The 17,064-nt window shown below is 38.8% G+C and overlaps 1 protein-coding gene and 1 non-coding gene across 4 annotated transcripts in view; one reads left to right on the top strand and one right to left on the bottom strand.

Annotated features, from left to right (window-relative positions):
* Positions 1-17,064, bottom strand: part of CBFB (core-binding factor subunit beta) — a 60,337-nt gene that overhangs the window by 32,168 nt on the left and 11,105 nt on the right. The window lies entirely within an intron of this gene.
* Positions 8,553-8,625, top strand: TRNAW-CCA (transfer RNA tryptophan (anticodon CCA)). The gene has a single exon. It is a non-coding gene; the product is annotated as a tRNA-Trp (tRNA).

Raw genomic sequence — 17,064 nt, 5'->3', positions numbered from 1 at the left:
TATTAGAGCTCAAATAATTGTGACTCTAGCCAATAAACTTAGATAGTAGGGAAAACAGTAGAGGAAATGATCAGTACCCCTTAGGCCCTTAAGACATACCTAAATAATGATTAATAGAAGAACAGAAATACACCTGGAATTTAGAAATGTTTTTCTTGTAGCTTTCCTATAATTTCAATTTGAAAGGGTTCACCTACTCAACAGATGTATATTACCTGTCATTTTGTACGTGGTATTATCATAAGGGCAGAGGGGAATACATGATGATTTTTTAAAAAATTGTATCCCACCACCCCAAAAAAGATTCCAACACCAGTTAAAGTCTTTAATAAGGAAGAGTGGAATGCATACAAAAAGAACTGTAAGAATTAAAACTGAATTCACCCATTACATTTAAGTAGGACTCACTTAACTCCTAAGGTTAATGGAATGTTCCATTGACAGTAATAAAATTGTAAGGAGCTGGATCCAGCAGCTTTGCAACCTCTTTTTAAAGACCACAGTTCTAACAAAGTTGCATATAAACATGACCAGGATATAATATCTGAAGATTATCTACCTGAAAAATCTAAAATATTCAACTGAAAAACCAAGTGAATTAATGAGTTCAATAAAGTGCCTGGTTATAAAAAAAAAAAAACCAACAACTTTCCTGTATTACAACAGTAACTATTTAGAAAATAAAATTAAAAATTAAAAAAACAAACCTTATTTTAAAATAGCATTGGGATTTCCCTGGTGGCGCAGTGGTTAAGAATCCGCCTGCTAATGCAGGGGACACAGGTTCGAGCCCTGGTCCAGGAAGATCCCACATGCCGTGGAGCAACTAAGCCTGTGCGCCACAACTACTGAGCCTACGCTCTAGAGCCCGCAAGCCACAACTACTGGGCCTGTGTGCCACAGCTACTGAAGCCCGCGCACCTAGAGCCCGTGCTCCGCAACAAGAGAAGCCACCACGATGAGAAGGCCGCACATCGTAATGAAGAGTAGCCCCTGCTCGCCGCAACTAGAGAAAAACTGCATGCAGCAAGAAGACCCAATGCAGCCAAAAATAAATAAATTTATATTTTAAAAAATAGCATTAAAAGTATCTACTAAGAATAAATTTAATACGAAACAGGTAGGCTCTTTAAGAAGAAAATACCTAATTTTTGAAACACAGAAAGAGACTTGAAAAACTAGTGAGATGTTATGTTCTCTAATGGTAAGACTACAAATGCCAATTTATCCCAAAGTAACCCTTATTTTAACGAAATTCCAGTAAAATCTCAAAATAACGTTTTCTGGAATTTACAAAGTAAGTCTGTAATTCACACAAAAGAATCAGACTATCCAAGAGAATAAAAGAAAGTATTTTTCTGCTCTTTCAGCTGTGACAACGCAAGCAGTACATATGCAGTAGTGCTGTGGCAGCCAGAAACAACTTGATGGAATAAACAAAAAAATTAAAAAACAAAACCACATATACAAGTACTTAATAAATGAAAAGGGTAACATTTCAAATCAATGGTAAAAGGGTATTTTACTTAACCAGTGGAGATGGGAAAACTGACTACCATTAAAAAAAAAAAGTTTGAAAAAAAATAAAATGGCTAAATTAATAAAATAAAACTAGGTAACTATTTCTAAACTAAAGGTTAAAATTTTAAAAATTAGGGACTTCCCTGGTGGTTGACTGGGTAAGACTCTGCGCTCCCAATGCAGGGGGCCCAGGTTTGATCCCTGGTCAGGAAACTAGATCCTGCGTGCTTGTGGCAACTAAGCGTCCGCATGCCGCGACGAAGCTCCCATGTGCCGCAACTAAGACCCGGCGTAACGTACATACATAAATATTTTTAAAAAATTTTTTTAAATTAAAAATCTTAATAATGTGTATGAGAAGAGATACCAGGTTCTACCACATTGTCAGAGGGAGCGTGAACTGGCTAACAATTCTGGGAAGGCATTTTTTGGCAACAGTGTGAATTTTCCTCTTACAAACAGCTCGTGTGGCTCGATATCAAAAACAACAAACAACCCAATAAAAAAATGGGCAGAAGACCTAAATAGACATTTCTCCAAAGAAGACATACAGATGGCCAAGAGACACATGAAAAGATGCTCAACATTGCTTATTATTAGAGAAATGCAAATCAAAATTACCATCAGATATCGCCTCACACCAGTCAGAATGGCCATCATTAAAAAGTGTCTACAAACAATAAATGCTGGAGAGGGTGTGGAGAAAACGGTAAATTGGTACAGGCACTATGGAGAACAGTATGGAGGTTCCTTAAAAAACTAAAAACAGAGCTACCATATGATCCAGCAATCCCACTCCTGGACATATATCTGGAGAAAAATAGGGTTCAAAAGGATACATGTACCCCAATGTTCATTGTAGCACTGTTTACAATAGCCAAGACATGGAAACAACCTAAAGGTCCATCAATGGATGAATGGATAAAGAAGACGTGGTACAATATATACAATGTAATATTACTCAGCCATTGAAAAGAATGAAATAATGCCATTTGCAGCAACATGGATGGACCTGGAGATTATCATACTAAGTGAAGTCAGACAGAGAAAGACAAATATCATATGATATCACTTATATATGCAGAATCTAAAAAAAAAGTGATACAAATGAACTTATTTGCAAAACAGACTCACAGACTCACAGCTTTAGAGAACAAACTTATGGTTACCAGGGGAGAAGCGTGGTGGGGAGGGATAGATTGGGAGTTTGGGATTGACATGTACACACTACTATATCTACTACAGATAACCAGCAAGGACCTAGTGTATAGCACAGGGAACTCTGCTCAATATTCTGTAATAATCTAAACGGGAAAAGAATTTGAAAAAGAATAGATACACGTATATGTAAAACTGAATCACTTTGCCGTACACCTGAAACTAACACAACATTGTTAATCAACTATGCTCCAATATAAAAATAAAAAAGTTTTTTAAAGTGTGAAATTTCCTTTGACCCAGCAATGTCATGCCTATGAACGTATCCTAACATTTAATCAAAGATGTACACAGAGTATTTGATTACAAGGCTGTTCACTCTTAAGGGTTTTTTAATAATGGCAAAAGGTTACAAATAACCTAGATGCTCAACATCTTGTTGTTTAATGTTGACGCAATAATATATATTAAACAAGGTGTCTTTAAACAGAAACATACATAAAAAAGATTATGTATTAACTGGCTGAGAAGGATGTTGTGACCAGAGGCTTGCAGGAACCTAACTCTGTATCTTCCGTGGAAGAAGTTGTTCGGTGTTCATTAATTCCACGTCTGCAGGGACTTTAGAGAAGATAACTACCATAAATTAGGAGAATCAACCATAATTATTTTTTAAAGGAAAGGAATATTATCACTATGCTTAACCCCAAGACAGCATGGGAAGAGTAAAAACTAAATGTACTTTAGAGTCAGATAAAACCTGATTTAAATCCTGGTTCTAACAGTGTATTTGAGACAAATCATTTAAGATTGCTAATAAGCCTCAGATTCCTCACATACAAAATCAAGGCTAAATAACACCTCTTTCATAGTTGATAGTAAAAATTAGTTAAGCCAATGTACATACACTTATGAAACATACAGAGCACCATAGAAACTGAATGCTTACACACAATACTTCCACCAAAGTTTTACACAGTGATTTCTCTCCAAGGGAAAGAAGCCATTTTTTTTGAGACAATGAACAGTTGATCACACCAATGAATCAGCAGATAAGCAATAATACCGGGATGGCCACAGGCACCCAGGAAAACAAGATATTCCACAAAGGAAGTATGCACCCTGCCTTTTAGTTGTAATCATTTCTGTAGTCTATTTAACAGATTCCTTTAGAAGATACTTGGTTCTGACTCATTCTCCTTTAGTCACATGTTCCTCCTCATTTAGAAATGCATAGTCAGCTGCTTGCCTGTTGGATAATCATTACAGACAGTCATTCAATCTCACTTGCCTCTGAATCATAACTGGGTTGCATGTTAAGTGTAAAAAATAGCTTCTTCTATAGTGATTTAATGTAATTTACCAATCTACTTCTTACAGTTCAAAACAGAAAACAGTACTTCTTGCAGAAATCGTAACATGGATTAACACAGAATGTGCCTGGAACTTAAAAGATTAAGCAAGCAAACGTGTGCACGCGCGTGCATGCACACATGCAGACAGACGCACACTCAATAAATGGATGTGTTAACCTAACCCATCCTAAAAGGCATATGGAAAATGAATTAAAATATGTAAAAGTAAAGAAAAAAAAAGGCATAGGGACCTGAATAGCCAAAACAATCTTAAAAGAACAAAACTGGAGGATTCACACTTCCCAATTTCAAAACTTACTGTAAAGATTCATTAATCAAAACAGTATAAAAAAAACAGCATAGTATTGGCATAAAGACATATAGACCAATGGACTAGAGTAAAACACCCAGAAATAAACCCTCACATAGGTGGTCAAATGATTTTTGACAAGGGTGCCCAGACCATTCAATGGGGAAAGGACATTCAATGGTGTAAGGCGATATCTGATTGTAGCTTTTTTTTTTTTTTTTGCTGTACGTGGGCCTCTCACTGTTGTGGCCTCTCCCGTTGCGGAGCACAAGCCCCGGACGCGCAGGCTCAGCGGCCATGGCTCACGGGCCCAGCCGCTCTGCGGCATGTGGGATCTTCCCGGACCGCGGCACGAACCCGTGTCCCCTGCATCAGCAGGCGGACTCTCAACCACTGTGCCACCAGGGAAGCCGTGATTGTAGTTTTGATTTGCATTTCTCTTCAATGGGGAAGAATAAAATTGGACCCTTACCTAACACTATCTACAAAAATTACTTCAAAATGTACCAAAGACCTAAATGTAAGACCTAAAACTATAAAACTCTTAGAAGCAAGGATAAAAGCTTCACGACACTGGATTTAACAATGATTTCTTGGGGATGACACCAAAGAAACAGGTAACAACAACAAAAATAGACAAACTGGACTTTATTAAAATTTTAAAAATTTGTACATCAAAAGACACTATCGGGGCTTCCCTGGGGAAGGGGGGACACGTGTTCGAGCCCTGGTCTGGGAAGATCCCACATGCCGTGGAGGAGCTAAGCCCGTGCGCCACAACTACTGAGCCTGCACTCCAGATCCCGCAAGCCACAACTCCTGAAGCCCGGGCACTTAGAGCCCATGCTCTGCAACAAGAGAAGCCACCACAATGAGAAGCCCACACGCCACAATGAAGAGTAGACCCTGCTCACCGCAACTAGAGAAAGCCCGCACACGGCAACAAAGACCCAACACAGCCATAAATAAATAAATAAATACAATTTTTTTAAAAAAGGACACCCCAATGTTCATTGCAGTACTATTTACAATAGCCAGGTCATGGAAGCAACCTAAATGCCCATCGACAGATGAATGGATAAAGAAGATGTGGTACGTATATACAATGGAATATTACTCAGCCATAAAAAGGAACGAAATTGGGTCATTTGTAGAGATGTGGATGGACCTAGAGACTATCATACAGAGTGAAGTAAGTCAGAAAGAGAAAAACAAATATCATATGTTAACGTATATATGTGGAACCTAGAAAATGGTACAGATGAACTGGTTTGCAGGGCAGAAATAGAGACATAGATGTAGAGAACAAATGTATGGACACCAAGGGGGGAAAGTGGTGGTGGGGTGGTGGTGGTGGTGCAATGAATTGGGAGATTGGGATTGACATATATACACTAATGTGTATAAAATGGATAACTAATAAGAACCTGTTGTATAAAAAAATAAAATTCTAAGAAAAAAAGAAAAGTTACATGATATAAGACTTAAAAGAAAAAAAAAAAGAATATAGCTTCTGGGGACAACATGTGGCAATTCCTCAAAAAATTAAGAAGAGAATTACCATATGATCCAGCAATTCCACTTCTGGGTATATACCTACAAGAACTGAAAGCAGGGTCTCTTAAGACATATTTGCACACCCATGTCCGTAACAGCAGTATTTACAATAGCTAAAACATGGAAACAACCCACATGTCCACTGACGAATGAATAGATAAGCAAAATGTGGTCTATATTATTATTCAGCCTTTGGTTTTCGTTTTCTTTTTGTTTGTTTGTTTGTTTTTGCAGTACGCGGGCCTCTCACTGTTGTGTGTGGCCTCTCCCGTTGCGGAGCACAGGCTCTGGACGCGCAGGCTCAGTGGCCATGGCTCACGGGCCCAGCCACTCCGCGGCATGTGGGATCCTCCCAGACTGGGGCATGAACCCGTGTCCCCTGCATCAGCAGGCGGACTCCCAACCACTGTGCCACCAGGGAAGCCCTCAGCCTTTTAAAGAAGGAAGTTCTGCAATATGCTACAATATGGTGAATCTCCAGACATTATACTAAATGAAATATGCCAGTAATAAAAAGACAAATACTGTATGATTCCACTTATAAGAGGTACTTAGAGTAGTCAAAACCACAGAGAAAGAAGAATGGTGGCTGCCAGGAACAAAGGGGAAGGGGGAGTCGAGGAATGGGGAGTTACTGTTTAATGGGTATAGAGTTTGTTTTATAAAATAAAGAGTTATGGGAAAACTCATGTAAAAAGGAGGCAGTTCATGGTGAACCTAGAATCAGAAAATATATAGCAGCCCACTTCCTCTGATCATTATTTCCTCCAGACCTCCAGCATACTGTGAACAATGGCTCACATAGTGCCAGATGCCCCAAATCCAGAATGAGCCCTAGGTTTTCCATAACCTACTCATGACTCGGCTCACAAACTTCCCCAGAGGCTTTTAAAATTCGCCAGGAAGCTGAATCCAGAAGTAACACTGAGATTTTGTTCAGCTTATCTCCTAGGAACTTTCATGTTGAACTGACATTATAGTCCTTTATTTACATTGCCATGAAGTTTGTGCTTGCTATATTCAGTTTTTCAAAATTAAACAAATCACTGTTTAGAAATACATCCATAGGAACAAGATGATAAAGAAAAGCAAGGAAGTAAATATATTAATCAAGGTAGTGAGAAGTTTTTGTGGAGGGGGGAATAGGACTGTGAAGTTTTTTAAGGCATCACTATCCAACATAAATATAATGGGAACCACAAATGCAACTCACATATATAAATGTAAATTTTCTAGTAGCCATGTTTAAAACACTAAAAAGAAACAGGTAAAATTAATCCCAGTAATGTTACTTAACCAAATATATCTAAAATATTATTTCAACGTGTAATCAATATAAAAATTATTGAGATATCTTACATGCTTCTTTTTTTTGTACCAAGTTTTCAAAATTCACTGTGTACTTTTCCACATACAGCACGTGTCAACTAGACTAGCCACGTTTTAAGTGCTCAATAGTCACATGTGGGGACTTCCCTGGTGGTGGAGTGGTTAAGACTCCACGCTCCCAATGCAGGGGCCCCGAGTTTGATCCCTGGCCAGGGAACTAGATCCCACATTCATGCCACAACTAAGGAGTCTACCTGCCACAATTAAAAGAGCCCATGTGCTACAACTAAGGAACCAGTGAGCTGCAACTAAGGAGCCCACCTGCTGCAAACTAAGACTTGGCGCAACCAAATAAATAAATGTTTAAAAAAATAATAATATTGCTAAAAAAAAAAAGCCACATGTGGCTAGTGGCTACCTACTAGACATCACATGGATGTTCCTTTTATTATTATTCCTAAAACCGTAATATGTTTTTTTAAAATTAATTATTTATTTTTGGCTGCATTGGGTCTTCCTTACTGCGCGCGGGCTACTCATCATTGCGGTGCGCGGGCTTCTCACTGTGGTAGCTTCTCTTGTTGCGGAGCACGGGATCTAGGCGTGCAGGCTTCAGTAGTTGTGGCATGCGGGCTCAGTAGTTGTGGCTCACGGGCTCTAGAGCGCAGGCTCAGTAGTTGTGGCGCACGGGCTTAGTTGCTCCACGGCATGTGGGATCTTCCCAGACTAGGGCTCAAACTCATGTCCCCTGCACTGGCAGGTGGATTCTCAACCACTGCTCCACCAGGGAAGTCCCCATACATATGTTTTTATCTACTCTTTCATAAGATCACTTAACAAATGAAAACATGACTAGCTTTTAAGGGGAAAATGCATTAAATAACAAACATTTAAAAAGTAAAATATGCAGAAATAGCCCACCTAATTTGGGACATTTTATAAGGTATTTTAAGTGACAATAAAAATCACTGTATTAAATTTTACAACACAAAAAGTATGCTGAAATATTATACTGGTTTTATTGTACAGTCCCACAGAGTTAATGTCATGTGTTCCAAATTTTCACTAAACATCATTTTTCAGAAGAATGCTCCACCTAGATACACTGATGGTCCGTCGTCTGGAAGAGCCATTCCTTCTGTGAGCCATCTGAGAAGATGTTCATGCACCAACAACATTCATACTCTGAGATATACATGGCTTTGTTAAGTAGAAAAAACCTTAGATTTTTAGTCCAGTCTAAACTTTGGTAATCTGTAATATGATTTATATTCTTACACAAAACTGTCCTTCATGGAGGTATATTTAAAATTCCTGGGAATTCCCTGGTGGTCCAGTGGGTAGGGCTCTGTGTTCCAAATGCAGGGGGCCTAGGTTCAATCCCTGGTCGGGGAGCTAGATCCCACATGCATGCGCAACTAGGAGTCTGCATGCCGCAACTGAAAGCTCCACATGCCACGACTGGGAGTCTGCATGCCACAGCTAAGAAGTCCGAATGCCGCAACTAAGAGTCTGCATGTCACAACTAAGAAGTCCGCATGCCACAACTAAAAATCTCGCATGCCACAATGAAGTTCCCATGTGCCGCAACTAGGGCCACTGCAACTAAGACTTGGTGCAGCCAAAATAAATAAATAAATAATAATAACAACAACAAAAATTCCTGCTGGCTTTCTCACTGTATACAAAAGTAATGTTAGCATAAGCATCACAAACCACCATCAACTATAACACTGTGAGGCCCTGAATGCTATTTCTGGATTCTCCGCAACTCCAAGCCTCTACTTGGAACTCACTTTGCTTAAAGAAGTCCCTATCCCACCCCAAAACAGCTCCATATAGCTCCCTTCATTTCTTAACTCTCTCTTACCGGTACTTTTTCACTCAGGTTTAACAAGCATTACCACTTTAGGTTTATAAAAATTCTTTACAGCTCTCAAAACTTTTCCAAGTCCTATCTGACGTTTACAACCATCCAATAAGAAAAAGTTTAAAAGAAGAAATTAAAACTGAGAGATTAAATAATTCACTTGCAGAAGGTCACAGAGCCAGTAAGTGGTACAAGCTAACACCCAAAACTCATAACTCTATACATTCACCCAAACCACAGGTGCATTAATGGACTGCATTATTAATGTTTCCTAAGTATTTCAGGACACGTAAAAATAATTATTTCCCTAAAAATAAATAGAGACTGGACAGTCAATTTCATGGTTAAATCCTTAACTATCTAGAACAATAAATGACATGAACTCTTCACATGACTTCAGAATATATTATATGAATATCCCACCCCCAACCCAAAATAGACAGTTTACTAGTTCTGCCATCTTCATTCTGTGATTCAAAGTAAACAGTGCGTTTTAAAAAATACATTTATTTATTTACCTGGCTGCACTGGGTCTTAGTTGTGGCACACGGGTTCTCTAGTTGTGGTGCACGGGCTCTAGAGCGCGCAGACTCTAGAGCGCGCAGACTCTAGAGTGCGCGGGCTTAGTTGCCCCAGCATGTGGGATCTTAGTTCCCTGACCAGGGATTGAACCCGCGTCCCCCGCACTGGAAGGCATTTTTAAGAGAGTCCTAAAATGTTCTGACCCAAGAGGTACAATTTCAAGAGAAAAACATACAAAATTAAGTCATAAAATTCTTTGTTCCTTAACTAAGACCAAAAAAAGGTAATGAAATAAAAGAGGCAGATGCTATTTATTGTAATCCATTCTGAGTCAACTCTGTTAAGAATTATTTCTAAAAGTATTACAGCTGACTTTACCAAATTATTAACACAAAAAATTGATTATGTGTAGTTTTCCAGCAGCTTATCATCACAAATATCATTGGCACTCTGTTAGAAAAACAATTCAAGAAAAGTTAAAGGTTGAAAGGAAAAAGATGGAAGTTAAAGGTTGTTCTGAAGTCATCAAATGAGGTCGAAAATGACCATATTAAAATATTCACTTTAAAAGGAAGAATAACTTGGTGGGCCAAAATATTCAATAACTTTGGAAAGTGGTATGTGGAGTTTCTAGCCACTTACCTAATGATTATTAGCAGCAGTGTGGTAAACTGCAAACAACACAGACTCTTGGGTAAAAGACCTGGGTCTCGATCCTGGCTCTACCTAGGAAACAGATTACATGACTACTAAAGATTTATTTAGCCTCTCTAGGCCCCAGTTTCCTCAGCTGTAAAGTCAAGTTATCATTAAATGTGTTCCAATATCAAATAAAAGACTTCACTATAGCGCAGGATTAAGAGAAGTAGTAATGTATATATCATCTAGTACTAGTGGTGGTGATCACCATAAAAGCTAGTTTGTAGATTGTCAAAATGTATTTTAAATGGTCGAGTTCTGAATTTGATAGTGGTGATGCACATTGTGAATATATTAAAAACCACTGAATTGTACAGATGGATGAGATGGTGAACTCTATGTTACATGAACTTTACTGCAATTAAAAAAAGAAAAAATGAGGCTTCCGTGGTGGTGCAGTGGTTGAGAGTCCGCCTGCCGATTCAGGGGACACGGGTTCGTGCCCCGGTACGGGAAGATCCCACACGCCGCGGAGCGGCTGGGCCCGTGAGACATGGCCGCTGAGCCTGCGCATCCGGAGCCTGTGCTCCGCAACGGGAGGGGCCACGACAGTGAGAGGCCCGCGTACCGGGGAAAAAAAAAAAAGAAAAGAAAAAATGGCCCAGCAGCAATGTTCTGGATAGCAAAGGGATGGCAAGCCAGGACTGAAAAGCTGGAATAAGCAACACCTTCAAAAAATTTAGAAGGGTTTTCCCAAAGGGCCATTATTTAAAACAATACTCTGCAAGTGAGGCCAGACACTTATTAAAAATTATCATTTGGGCTTCCCTGGTGGCGCAGTGGTTGAGAGTCCACCTGTCGATGCAGGGGACACGGGTTCATGCCCTGGTCCAGGAAGATCCCACATGCCGCGGAGCGGCAGGTCCTGTGAGCCATGGCCGCTAAGCCTGCGCATCCGGAGCCTGTGCTCTGCAACGGGAGAGGCCACAACAGTGAGAGGCCCGCGAACCACAAAAAAAAAAAAAAAAAATATATATATATATATATATATATATCATTTAATATGGGCATAATATTTTATTTATTTGAAAACATCTAAATTCTCCTAATGGAAATGCTGCAGTCACATGTTCCTAGGCTACCCTTTTGTTTTTGTTTTTTGGGGGCTGCGTTGGGTCTTCATTGCTGCGCGCAGGCTCTTCCTAGCTGTGGTGAGCTGGGGCTCTTCTTCCTTGCGGTACGAGGGCTTCCCATTGCAGTGGCTTCTCTTGTTGCAGAGCACGGGCTCTAGGTGCGTGGGCTTCAGGAGTTGTGGCCTGCGGGCTCATTAGCTGTGGCACGCGGGCTCTAGAGGGCAGGCTCAGTAGTTGTGGTGCACAGGCGTAGTTGCTCCGTGGCATGTGGGATCTTCCCAGACCAGGGCTCAAACCTGTGTCCCCAGCATTGGCAGGCGGATTCTTAACCACTGTGCCACCAGGGAAGCCCTACCTTTTTTTTTTTTTGAAGTACGTGGGCCTCTCACTGCTGTGGCCTCTCCCGTTGCGGAGCACAGGCTCTGGACGCGCAGGCTCAGCGGCCATGGCTCACTGGCCCAGCCGCTCCATGGCATGTGGGATCCTCCCGGACCGGGGCACGAACCCGCGTCCCCTGCATCGGCAGGCGGACTCTCAACCACTGCGCCACCAGGGAAGCCCTACCCTTTTGTTTTAATCTGAAGATTAATCTGCCTTCATATCTAAAGTTTTAAAACACAGAAGGGCTTAGTATTGACTGTATACATGGAAGAAAAGTTTTCCCCTGTAAAAACAACCTGCCAACCATTCCCAGACTTGACCCTTTCCTGCTGAGGACACACAGTACAGCACAGCAAAGTATCAGAGTCCTAAAAGCACAGTTACACTGCCAAAAGGCACATTTTAAGTGTTATTTTAAATTCTTGGTTCCTAAATACACATCAATTTGAGAAGGCCCAGCCTAAATTGAAAAGCTCATAGTAGATAATAATTTCCAACTATTTACATTGTATACTTTCATAAAAGAAGGTAACAATAATTAAACTCCCCACCAAATCACTGTCTATAACATGAAGAACACAGCTAGCTAGTCTGTGGCTTCTAATATTCTGTAGAAAACTAAGTATCAAAGAAGTGATATCAAATAAATAAAGTCTCTAAGTCTGCTCAAGCTAAATAGCATTAAAATTTACAAATGCTTTCTTCTCAGTAAAAAGGAGATCATAAAAGTATCAATCTATGTTATCTATGTAGCAATTAAAACAGCACCTGGCACATAGCCAGTGCTACAGAACTGTTTGCTATTATTATTCTAATTCTTAAATGAGGAAATTAGAGTACACAGGAGCAAAGGGAGTCCCATATATTCAGACGTAGTTAATAAACGTTTTCTGCCCACCAAAACGCCTTTGCTAGAATGCCCAAAGTTTTCTGTAGGAGAGAAAAAGATTTTTCATATGATTGCCATGTGTACAGTATTGACTGACTACTGTTTCCTACATTTGCAAAGATTTCCTAGATGGATGAAGACACGTGTGCTCGTTAGGTACATCGATGTCCATATTTCTCATCTTTTTATTCTAAAAATTAACACTGATAATCATTTTGTTGCTTCTTTCTTATACAAAGGTATCTATTTCTGATTTTTCTATTCTTTGATAGTTAATAACAGTAAGATCAGAAAGATATAGATATTTTAATGTCAGATAAAAAAGTATCCTACAATAAGATGTGCAGAAAATTCAAAGATAAAAAGTAAATGCTATATCAAATAGAAAAATTTTTACTTTAAAATTTAAATATACACAGAAAAAAATAAGAACAGCAATATAACAAAACATTAACAATGGTTTTCTAAGAGGTAGGTTATGGATGATTTTTATATCTTTTCTAAAAGTGTGTTTTCCAAATTTTTCTTATTTCTTTTGTCAGGAAAAAGGTTATTTTAAAACACTACATTGAGGGACTTCCCTGGTGGTGCAGTGGTTAAGAACGCCAATGCAGGGGACACGGGTTCTATCCCTGGTCTGGGAAGATCCCACATGCCGCAGAGCAACTAAGCCCATGAACCACAACTACTGAGCCCACGTGCCGCAACTACTGAAGCCTGCGCACCTAGAGCCGGTGCTCCACAACAAGAGAAGCCACCACAAAGAGAAGCCGGCGCACCACAATAAAGAGTAGTCCTTGCTTGCCGCAACTAGAGAAAGCCTGCGTGCAGCAACAAAGACCCAACACAGCCAAAAATAAAATAAATAAATTTATATATATAAAAAAAACCCATTACATTGAAACAACACAGATGAACCTTAAAGACATTATGCTAAGGGGAATAAGTCAGTCACAACAGGACAAATACCATATGATTCCACTTATAAGAGGTACCTCAAGGAATCAAATTCACAAAGACAGAAGTAGAATGGCAGTTGCCAGGGGCTGGGGGCATGGGAAAGGAGAATGGAGAATTATGGTTAATGGGTACAGAGTTTCAGTTTGAGGAAGATGACAAAAGTTCTGGAGATGGACGGTGGTGACGGTTACACAACAGTTTTAATATACTTAACGATACTGAACTGTACAGTTAAAAACAGTTAAAATGGTAAATTTTTTGTGACGTGTATTTTACCATAATAAACAAAATAAAAACACAAGCTCAAAAAAACCAACCAAACAAACAAACAAACCCAAACATGGAGGTCCAGTGGTTAAGACTCTGCTTCCAATGCAGAAGGCATGGGTTCTATCCCTGATTGGGGAACTAATATCCTACGTGCCGCACAACGCGGCAATCAATCAGTCAATCAATAAAGACTTAAAGAAAAATACATCAAGCTCTTGAAGGAACTACCATTAATTTCAAGATTATCAACATTATGAGCCAGGCAGCATTAAAGTTTACAAATGAGAGAAAGTTAAGAGAGGCACAACAGAAGCCAAAATTACACTTACATTATAGCAGTTTTGACAGAATCTGTATTTATATTTCCTAATACAATGTTTTTTTAAATAAATATTTTATTTTTTATTTTAAAAAATATTTATTTATTTGGTTGTGCCGGGTCTTAGTTGCAGCATGCGGGATCTAGTTCCCTGGTCAGGGATCAAACCGGGGCCCCCTGCATTGGGAGCGCAGAGTCTTAACCACTGGACCACCAGCGAAGTCCCCAATACAATGTTTTATATGCAGTCAAGCCTATCTCTACTTTAAAACAGACTCATAATAAAACTTCAATTGCAAAAATATCGATAAAGAACTTGTATTTAATACATAAAAAATGCTTACATCTCAATAACTTGATATCAAAAAATGGGCAAAAGTTTTGAACAGACACTGCCAAAGATACACAAATGGCACACGAGCACATAAAACATGCTCAACGTCATTAGTCACTAGGTAGATGCAAATTAAAACCAAAATGAGATACCACTACAAACTCACTAAAATGTCTAAAATTAAAAAGACCGACAGTACAAAGTGTTAGTAAAGACGTGAAGTAACTGAAACTTTCGTACATGGCTAGTTGGAATGTGAAACTGTACAGCCACTTTGGAGAGCAGTTTGACAGTTCCTTAAAAAGGTATAGTCATGAAACAACCCAGTAATTTCAGTCCTATATATCTACCCAAGAGAAATGAAAACAAATGTCTACATAAAAGACTCGTATATAAATGTTCAAAGCAGCAGAGTAGCCAAAACAAGGGGAAATAACTCAAATGGCCATCAACTGGTAAATGGATAAACAAAGTGTTACAAGTCCAAACAGTGGAATACTACTCAGTAATAAAAAGGAATGGACTACTATACACACAATACAGATGAATTTCAAGAGCAAGTTGCTAAGTACAAAAGACTACATACTGTATGATTCCATTTATATGAAATTCCAGAAAAGACAAAATAGTATGTAACAGAAAGGAGATAGTGGTTACCTGAAATGACACTGCCTGCAAAGGGGCATGAGGGAACTTTCTGAGGTTATGGAAATATTCTGTATCTTTATTGTGGTAGTAATCACACCAACGACTGTACACATTTGTCACTGAATTATATACCTTAAATAGGTGAATTCTGTTGTATATAAATTATATCTCAATAATGACAATTGAAAAAAAATTACAAAAGAAAATGAGAAGCAGTAAAGCTGGGATACAGCAGCCCTTCTCAAAAACTGATTTCTTTAGTTGAACATTTCAATAGTCTTTATCCTTGCAGTGTTTGAATTAATCATTCAAAAATACTGGGGTAGGAAACAGAAGCAAAAAGGGAAAGAATTAAGGATGTTTCTCTCAGACATATTTTCTGACATCTCTAACTTGAAATATATAATTGAGATATGGCCAAGACTGAAATGTTATCTTTACATTAAAAGGTAAATCTAGGCAAATAATGCAATTCAAGAAAAGGGGAAGAGATCAGTGCTGTATATCAATTATATCTCAAAAAACCTGGGAGAAAAAAGAGAGGGAAAAAAAAAGAGTACATCATCTTCAAATACTTCAGAGGTACATTTACCATATATGAAAATTAATGTAACTCTAACTGGAAGGTACTATGATATTCTCATTTTTAAACATTATTATTTCTTCATGAAGTCAGTCAACTCTTCTTGGATTTAAAAATTGTTGAAATAGGGCTTCCCTGGTGGCTCAGTGGTTAAGAATCCGCCTGCCAATGCAGGGGACACGGGTTTGAGCCCTGGTCCGGGAAGATCCCACATGCCGCGGAGAAACTAAGCCCGTGTACCACAACTACTGAGCCTGCGCTCTAGAGCCCGCAAGCCACAACTACTGAGCCTGTGTGCCACAACTACTGAAGCCCACGCGTCTAGAGCCCATGCTCCGCAAGAGAAGCCACTGCAATGAGAAGCCCGTGCACCGCTACAAAGAGTAGCCCCCTCTCCACAACTAGAGAAAGCCCATGCACAGCAACGAAGACCCAATGCAGCCAAAAATAAATAAAATAAATTTATTTTAAAAAATTATTGAAATAAAACTTTTCTAAAAGCCCAGATTACTTATTTCAATGCACTGAACTGTTGATAACTAAGTGCTGGAAAATATACTTCATGTTTTAGTTGAATTGAAATACTTAAAGTCTAGATCTGACAAGTTAGTTGTAAAGTTGCCTCAATTTCTCTTGGGGAAACCACATTCCGAAGCGTTACCACAGATATCTTTTATTTGGAGTGACTGGGCTGTATAAGGAGGAGAGGGAACTTGCTGCTGAGCCTGAATACGGATTTCTCAAAGCTAACATTAAGGAGTCCTCTAAACTCTGCCAAATTGTGGATGGTATATAAACAGACACAATATTTATTTTGGGACAAAGATCCTGCAAGCAAGTAAGCAAAACACTCCAGAAGCAGCAGTCACAGACCTTTGAAGACATTTAAAACAAGAGTTTGTCCTCATGCATTAAATCAAATGCTGTTAAATTTTGCTTTGTTATTTTATGCTGATGAAAATGAATGATAAAAGATTTTCATTTTAAGTATAAATGTTCAGAAAGGACAAAAAAAGTAAAACACATAACATCAAAAATGTTTAAAAGTACCTACTCTAACGCCATACACATTATAATTACTCCCAATGTCTGCTATTAACATTACCTGACTATCAATTAAAATCATAAGGTATAAATAGCAATGCAACAACCATATAAAGTTTAACTGCTTTTTCTGGGACCACACAGTATATTCTAGATATATCTAGATAAAACTAGATAGTATATTCAATTTCCATAGAAAAAATGGTAAACAATAGCACTATAAAGTTCATTTGTTCAGTTTA

This window comes from Pseudorca crassidens, chromosome 20 (assembly GCF_039906515.1).
Source record: "Pseudorca crassidens isolate mPseCra1 chromosome 20, mPseCra1.hap1, whole genome shotgun sequence".
NCBI lineage: Eukaryota > Metazoa > Chordata > Mammalia > Artiodactyla > Delphinidae > Pseudorca > Pseudorca crassidens.
This window is presented reverse-complemented; position numbering and strand designations above follow the sequence as displayed.